This window comes from Hibiscus syriacus, unplaced genomic scaffold (genome assembly GCF_006381635.1).
Source record: "Hibiscus syriacus cultivar Baekdansim isolate YM2019G1 unplaced genomic scaffold, ASM638163v2 tig00110065_pilon, whole genome shotgun sequence".
Classification (NCBI taxonomy): Eukaryota; Viridiplantae; Streptophyta; class Magnoliopsida; order Malvales; family Malvaceae; genus Hibiscus; species Hibiscus syriacus.
The window spans coordinates 608,256-617,703 of NW_024062585.1; the positions used below are offsets into that span (position 1 = coordinate 608,256).

General features: G+C 36.5%; 1 pseudogene; it reads left to right on the forward strand.

Annotated features, from left to right (window-relative positions):
• Positions 1-6,309: 6,309 nt before the first annotated feature.
• On the forward strand, positions 6,310-7,738 carry LOC120214500 (annotated as a pseudogene).
• The last annotated feature ends 1,710 nt before the right edge of the window (positions 7,739-9,448 follow it).

The following is a 9,448-nucleotide window of genomic DNA, read 5'->3' on the forward strand; positions in this document are numbered from 1 at the left end:
ATTCATTTTTCAGAAAACACAAAATAAATTCTGTTGACCAAATAAATGTTTTAAGTTGATCAACCAATTTTTTTCTAATTAAATATTAAAAAATTAAAAAATTATTTTTCAAAAAATATTTTTCGTGAAACAAATAGATAGTTAAGTTACGTAATACTTTCCTCTTAGACATTTCTACACTACTCATCGTCACTAATAATTGCAATGTCATCATTGCTAAATGACACTCTCTTAATTACAGAATACTTTCCTCAGACATTTCTACGCTACTCATCGTCAAATAATATTTGCAGACCTCGTCTTGAGTCATCCTTTCAGTTGCCTCTTGGTTTTCTCCTTGCAACTGTATTAATAGCGTCGCCAAATTCAATATGACAAGATACTGATTTCAGTTGTCGCCAAATTCAATGAATAGCGTCGCCAACTTAATTGAGTTTGAATGAATAAATATATGTTTATATTTGTTTGTTTATTTTTAAAGGTGTTTGTGTTTAATTTATGTTCATTTAATTTTTTAAAATTATATTTGTGCTCGCTTATTTATTTTTTAAGGTATCGGTGTTTGTTCGTTTAGTGTTCGCGAATATGTCCATTTAACGTTTGTGAATATGTTCATTTATATGTTCGTGAATATTTTTCGTTTATATGTTCGTGAACATGTTCATTTAGCGTTCGTGGACTTAAGTCGCAAACTAAAAATTGATAAAATTACCACTAGTGCTTAAACTCCTTAAACTTTATAGTTTAAACTCCGAATTTTCAATTTAATCCCCCACATTCACCATTATTTAAAATGTAAAAAGATAAAAAACTAAATAAGCGTCTAAATAAACTTATAAACGAGCTCGTTCATGAACATAAATGAACGAGTCAATAAACGAGATTAATGAGGTAATAAACGCGCTCATAAATGAGCTTATAAACGAGATTGTTCATAAACATAAGTGAATCGAACACATCTTTGTTCGTATTCGTTTATTAAATGAACATAAAAACTTTGTTCATATTTGTTTATTTAGCTTAACAAACAAACATAATTAACGGTTCACAAACAATTCATCGAACACTCCGTGCATTCACATGCCTAATCACCTCCTATAGTGGCATATTCATAGATAATTTTTACGGTGAGTACACATGCATTAATAATACAAAATTTTCGTATGAAGTTAACACAAATAAAATTTTAAGATAGACACAATTAATAAAATAAATATATGATCGAAGAAAATCGGGATTTTTAGGCGGACATATGTCAACCCTGGACTAAAGGCGAACCCGTCATGGACTTCCTTCATAACTATAGTAATAACAAGTTCCTCGATCATGACCTCTCATGGATGGAATCATCTACTCCTCTTTATCATGTATTAAAGGATCACTAGAATTTTCATGGCTGTCTGAATCAGAAAGTGAAGATTTTAAATTAGCACCATCCTCAATTTTATCCTTGCCAATCTTTTCTCCTTTTTGAGCTTTTCCAATTTCCTTCTTTAGCCAAGGAAGGAGAGCTTAAAGACGACTATAGAGTGACTGCTTTATTATAAAAGGATAATATTATTGACTGTTTTATTACTTTTGAAATTTTAATACTGAAAAAGAAATTTCCTCATCTTTTAGTGACCATTCATGTAATTTATCTTGTTTTTATATTATAAAATAAGTAATATTACTTAAAAATTATTTATTTTGACTAAACTAAAATGATTACAAAGTAGTGTATATTCTAAATACTCTTAACCATTTGATAGAACCTCAATAACTCTATTGTTGATGCTCGGACCTGTGTCATTTAGAAATAATAATGATTTCTTCAACTACTGAGATAAATTGGTTTGTGCATTACTTAAAAATTAAATTCAATATGAATAATCACAATTTTTAAATTTATAAATCATAAATTGTATAAATACTACGGTTAAAATTAATTTTCGATTTATTAATTTTCATTTCTCAATCATAGATCAAAATGGTTAAATTTAAGTATTTAGTTCTATAAAAAAATGTTTAGGCATTTAAATCAAGAAAATGCTATAATTGAAGGACTATCATTGAATTCAGTCATAAAAAATGGTGTTTTTCCCAAAAAAATCACCGGTGACTGGTATATTTATCGATCTAACACCGGTCAGACTATATTTCCCGATCTAACACCCTTTGCATTAAGGCGCGCCCCCTGCAGCGCGCTATATGCTGATTTGGCGCCACGTGGGGGTAAGGTGCGCCCCCTGTGACGTGTCTTATGCTGACATGGATTACACGTGGGTATAGCGCGGCCCCTGGGGCGCGCCTTACGCCACATACGTATAGCGCGGGTTAGGGGCCGCGCCTGACCTTTATAATTATATATAGCGTGGGGCAGGTACCGCGCCTTGTATAATTATTACAACTTTTCTCGGCTATAAATACCCTTCTCCCCCGTTAAGTTCCTCACATCTCCTCACATCTCTCCTCTCAACTTATAAATTAATACAACAATTCCGTCAACGAGTAAATAATTCTGACAATTTTCTCATATTTTATTCAGAAGTTCGTGTTATTTTTCGTTATAAGGTAATTTTGTGATAATTTTTTTATTATATTTATTGTTTATTATGATTGTTTGAAAAAATATTATACTAATTGTTGTCAATTCATTTCTGTATTTGTAAAATTAGAAAGCGGGTTGCGGTACAGGTAATAATATAAAATTATATTATTTAAATTATTTACGTTTATGTGTAAAAATTTTATTCTGTTATATTTTCGTTCATATATTATTTATTTAATTAGCATTGTTTCAGTTTATTGAAGCTGTGTCGTTAAGAGTAAATCTAAGGGACATAACGTGCGACTACAAGTTTTTTCAAGCTCTTAAGTATACATGCTCTCATGTGATAGCAGCTTGCTCGCATACACGTCAAGACTATAACCATTTTGTGGATCCCGTATACCTACTATCTGAAGTTTTTAAGGTATACGAATTTGAGTTTCCCCCATAGGTAATGACAAAGACCCTGATGAGGTTCAAGATTGGCTTCCGATTGTACCAAATCCGAGTTTATTGAGGGAGCGTGGTCGTCCAAAATCCAATCGAATTCATTGCGATATGGATATTCGAGAAAGATCTAGACAAGACAGAGGATGTGGGCATTGTAGAAACCCATGACACACTAGAAAAACATGTCCACTTCTGTTGCCATCAAGTAACGATTGATGAGGAAATGATGTATTTGTTTATCAAATAATAATTCTTGTACTTTAATTTGCATTTACTTCAACTTAATGTCATTCGATAATCGCTGATAAAGATTAAAAAAAACGATACAATAATATGAGATTGGACATTTGTGTTTATATGTGATTATAATAAAAGAGATAATAAGTGACAAACTTAAGAAAGTTATCGAACAATTTGGTATTTCAAAATAATTTTAAATACAACAAACTTACAATAAATATTAAATGGTAAATGATAACCAAATTACAATAACTGATATTAAATGGTAATAAACAAAATTAACTTAAATACATTAAAAATCAAACAAATTTAACAAAATAAAGTAAGTATTAAATGAGAAATAATAAAAAATTACAATTAAAAAGTCCAATAAACTAAATACAAATATAATAAAAAAAAATCTATCGATGTATGCGACGCGAATGTGTTCCGTAGGGCGGTGGCTGTCGTTCTCGAGGAGGATTTCTTCGTATCACTGGTTGTGACTCCTCGCTGTCATCATCATCATCGTCGTCGTCGTCGTCGTCGTCGTCGTCCTGAGTAGGTATATTAGGTTGATGAGGAGCTGATGACGATGAAGCACCTCTATAGAATAAGGACCCTGGAGGTGTATGACTGACTATTCCACCGGCCAGCGAAAACTGGGAAAACTCATAAAACCCAGACATCGCTGAGTGTGAAAACTGTACAGGAGGTGTTTGTGCTGCGACCATGGGTGATGAGGTTGAACCCGCCAAATATCCAATATATGAACCCCAAGTCGAATCTGTAAACATATCCCATAATAGCCTCTAGGAGGGGTCATCTGTGACGGTGGCGGCGGCGGGGTCATAAAAGCAGGTGAAGGCGGCGGCAGCGACATCTGGTAATGGAAAGGCAGTGGCGGCATCATATATGGTTGCGGTATGTAAGTCGCTGGATATGGTGGCTGCTGTGAAGGTCCTGTTGGTGCAGTTGAGGATGAACCGGAAGCACCTACTCTCCGTCCATGAGTCGGGGGACGATGGTGCTATGTCGGTGCACGTCTCTGTCGATGTCGCAGAAGGGTCTGCCCTCGTGCATTATCGGAAATCAGAAACGGTTTCCCGTTACTGTTGAGTCACTCGTAATAACCGTCAGCAACCATCAAGAGGTCAAGTAAAATGGGCTCTCTATGGGGAAGGTGCCGATGTCGATCCTCCCACAACACGACCCACACATGATGCCTCACCAGCCAATTTGTATCTGTGTTGCCGCGTCTATCTGTGCTATGCAACTCTTCCATATTGCGAGGTGCTTCCGGAATTGGTTGAAAACAACCAAATTGCCGGAGCACGCGATCAGTAGAGTGCCACTCGACGGTCGTATAACAGATCAAGGGGACCGTTGCCATCCAAACATCTGATGTGCCCCTCAACTCAGGTGGGATCACCGCCCTCACATCATCATTAGAATATGGCACCCATTCAAATTAAAACAAATATATATAATTTTTATCAAAATAATAATCTAATTATATAACAATAATCTAAAATCGATTAACACCCTAATTTTTTCTAAATCATCAGGTAGCTCCTGATGATTTTTCCTATCAGTAGACCACCTATTCAAGAAAAATAATTTCTTATTCACTGTATAAAATTATTAATATACAAAATCAGTTTTATAATTACCTTAGGAGTAGCAGAAATACGAATGGGTTCTTGACAACGGGACATAAAAAGGGCAATCGATACCATGCCTAAGACTGTAGCAGCAGGAGACATCTGCTGATAGCATTACGCCTGTAGTCAATGGCTCGACACATCTCCCTGCACAGGCAAGCCAAAACTGCCGAGCCCCAACTGAGTGATCCGGCCAGATTAAAGTCGCCAAGATGTTGCAACCACATACAGTGAACTTGGTTGCGCGATTTGTTCGGCATCAGCAACCCTCCTATCAGCTGCAATATGCATGCCCGTGCATACTGTTTAACTTCATCGTCAGACGCGTCCTCGCTCAACTCCCGAAAATTGGCATCTAACCAATTTAACGGTATCCGTCCACCGTTAAAATTTTCCAAGACACGTCCTAGACTAACCCGGTACAAAGTAGTCCAAGAACCGGAAGCTATCACTGATACCACACCTCCATCCACCGGAATCCTCAGGTGCATAGAAACATCCTCAAGCGTGATCGTGGACTCTCCGCACGGAAGATGAAATGTGTGGGTCTCCGGCCTCCACCGCTCTACTAAGGCAGAAATAAGGTTTGGTTCTATCTTACAGTGACCCTGATATCTACCTAGGTGACTGAATCCAGCCTTTACTAAACACGGCATTACACGAGTAGGTATAACTAACTTAAGGTTCCTAATAAAATAATCTAATATGCGGTATGTCTCCTAAAATATAAATAATTACACAAATTAATTTTTAAACTAATAATCATGCATTAAATAAATAAATAAATTAATTAAATTAAAACGTTAAAATGTTACCGTATCATCAAAGTGTCGAGATATATGATTTCCATCCAACCAAAGTATACTGCCTTCCATTTTATATCTGTAAAAAAAATTAATTAAATAAAATATTAAACAATTAAAATAATTAAATAAATTACTAAAAAAATACTAAATATAATAAAATATACCTTAATAAGAGAATATAAAAGTATTTGAGAGAAGTTGAGAGGATTTGGTGTAACGAAAGTGATTGAGAATTATGATATTTATAGGGAGTGATGTGTGTAAACGGGCGAGGTGGGATGGTAATTAAGTGTATAGCGCGCCGTAGGTGCCGCACCTTTCTGACGCGTGTCAGAATCACAGGTAAGGCGCGACCCCTGCGGCGCGCTATACCCTTAATTACCATCCTACCCCCGCTATACCCACGTGTAATCCATTTCAGCATAAGACGCATTGCAGGGGACGCTCCTTACCCCCACGTGGCTCCAAATCATCGTATAGTGCGCTGCAGGGGCGCGCCTTACTGCAAAACGTATTAGATCGGAAAATATAGTCTGATCGATGTTAGATCGATAAATATACCGATCATCGATTTTTTTTTTTTTTTTTTAGGAAAAACGCCTAAAAAAAATATAAGAAAAAAAAAGGAAAGCATAGAAATAATCGCTTTGGCCTTTCCTCTCATTCACGCGTATTTATGATCCCTGGAATCTAAACCCCAGAGAGAAAACTGACATGACCGACCACCACCACCACCACCGGTTTGGCCAGCTACGGTCCACACCCGAGATCCTTAAAAAGACTGCCGTGCATTTCAACGCCCACCCTTTTATGTTCATCTTCCTTTCTCTCCTACTCCTCTCTTTCTGTTCTTTAGTTGAATCCGGTTCCTTTGTCCTCTATTCCTTTATCGACCGCGATCCTTCTTTCAAATCCCTCCTTACACGCCTCGACGTCCATCCTTCCCACTCGCATCCGAGTTTCCAATCCACACGCCGCCACACTCGCCGTCCTTTCCTACACCTCAAGCGCGCCGCCATCCTTGACGACGACTTCTTGTCTTCTGAAGATGACCTCCGCCACCGCTCTCCGTTCAGATCATTCTCTAGTCGACCCCTCAATAGCACGCCGATGATTCTTTCAAACTTCGATACTAAATTAGGGTATTCCAATTTCGTTGCGGATAACGGGATTCTGCTGCCGAAGATCGTTCAACACGGAGTCAAATTCAAGACGGTTTCATTTTATTATGAAGAAAATGAAGGGAAACAGCATGAAGAAAGGGTTTTGGATTTCAATTCATTTATAAAGGATTTGAATTGGGGCGCTATGATGCAGCTGTGTTGTTCTTTCTTGCTAGCTTCCTTTCGGCGGCATATGGATGGGTAATTCTAGGGTTTACGGCGATTTATTCTTTAGTTTTTGGTGTTCTTTTTATCACAATTGTTAATGATCTGATTGGAAGATTTGTTTCCTTTTTTGGGGCATTTTGGGATGGATCTAAAATGGGTTTGAAAAGACTCACTGGGTTCGTTTTGATAAAATGGGCGGTAAGAGACGCCGTGACCCAACTCCTTGGATTATGGTATTTCGGTGAAATTGAGGATCACTACTCGTTCTTTAAGGCTTTTTGTTAGGCTAAAGTTGATGCCTTTTTCGGTTATGTCACCATGGGTTAGGGGTTATGAGAAGGAGATTTCTGGGTTCTTGTTTACTTGGTTTCTTGTGGATACATTAGTTTCATTTGCATTCTCATTAGCGGCTTGGATTGCCATGGTGGATTCAAGGAGAAGCGGGAGAGAAATTATTAGAGAAGGTTGGTATTTGATGTCAACACTTTTGAGCCAAGGGATACAGATTAAGTGTTATGAAGCTATCTTAGGTGGGTGGTTAGCAAGATCGGTGTTGATTAGTATAGGTGGAGAAATTTTTGCCACGGTTATTCAGGCAGCGCTGGAGGTGTATTTCATGGTGGCTTGGTTGATATTTTACTTTGTGGTGAAGAGTAGGGAAGCTAATGAAGAGGGTAGGAGGTATGGGAGGAGAGAATTGGAGGCTTTGATAGATGGACTTTGATGAAGCTCAATTGGGGAAAATGGGTGGAAGATGCTTTTGCTGCTAGATATTTGATTGGGGCACTGATGATACCTCGAGATAGTGGCAACAATTTCAAAGGCTTGGAGTCTTCCTAGTTTGCAGTGCTAGTGATGCAATACTGCTAGATATTTGTCTAAGAACCTGCCAATGCATATTATGTACTTTTATCGTGAGGGAACATAATATAATGCTTGTATATATTTTCCACAACAAACTTCTGTGTCTATATCCTGTTGTAACAAATTATTTTTTACTGCCTTGCGGTGCTTGTTTCTTGCTGGTATCAATGAGAATAGTAATAATTTCTCATGCTTCAAGTAGTGCTGATGCTTTTATACTTGTACTGCTATATTTTCGTTATGTGCCTTTTCCTTCTCTCATTATGGGTACGTGATGAATGAATTTCTGTATTTGCACTAGGTGCCTTCTCTTGTTTTTTTACCGCACTTTTCAGGGAGAAGTTTTGTTTGAGATGTTGACTGCCATATATTCTCTTGCAGTTAATTAAATTATCAATTGGGCAAAAGTAAAGTCTCTTAAGTTTTGAATGCTGGATACTGTTCTTAGTGTGCTTCCTGCTGTCTTAGAAGGTTAAATTGACGAGCTGTAGGAAAGAAACCATCATCAGACTGACAAAAGGTTATTTATGAGAGATGTGATGAATGTTTAGTTAGTTGATGAAGAGAAGAAAATAAGGGTTGCTTTAGCTGTGAGTTATTTATTTTCCATTTTACAACGGTTCCTGTACTTATAAGATTTCTGTAGGACATTTAGGCAAGGAGACGGTTGATGAAAATAACCTTTTTCAGTCATGAAAATAAGAGTTTATTCATGGGTTTCTAGACCTATTCTCCTAGTTTAGTTATAAACAGGGTAGACACATTATACGAACGCGCAAAGAATATGATATGATACAAGAATAAGCTATATTTCAACTGGTGTATGATTCATAGCTCAATATTTGAAAGTTACTATCATTTCACAAATGTTCCTGTACTTCTAAGATGTCAATTGTATCAATGTCCCTTGAGAAATTGTTGTTCTCTAGTTAATATTTGATAGCCTTCTCTGTTTCTCTTTTAGTTGTTTATTTTTTTCTATGAGTGTTTGGTTGGATATTGCATTATTCTATGTTGATTGAATGAAAAACTTATGGACCTGGGAGTGTGAAATTGCTACTAGAGATTATGTCAGTATGAATCATTTTTTAAATGTATTAAAATGTGAACGCTGCAGCATAAGGGCCAATTATGTTATGCCCCAAGTCCCCAACCTTGTTTATTGGCTATTTACAGAATCATGCTTTGACTCATCTCTCTTTTCTGTGGTGTTTCTTTTTAAGACAAATTTACAAGAACCAGTTCGATAATCTTAGCAGAACTATGGATTTCAGTTTCTTCTTCATAATGAACTGTAGAAATCAGAGTAATTCTATGTAATTTCTTATTCTTTTCAATAGGACATATTACATATTTATATACAAATCATCTCTCTAAAGTAGGAAACTCTAAGAAAGGAAAGATACTAATCCTAGGAGATATGATCCCTTAAAATAAGGGATTGTATAATATTTACAAAATCCCTTAATTAAAGGATATTTACATAATCATATATTTCTATAATTCTTACACTCCCCCTCAAGCTGGAGAATATACATTGTATAATCCCAGCTTGAATAGGAATTTATTGAAAACAGGCTTTGG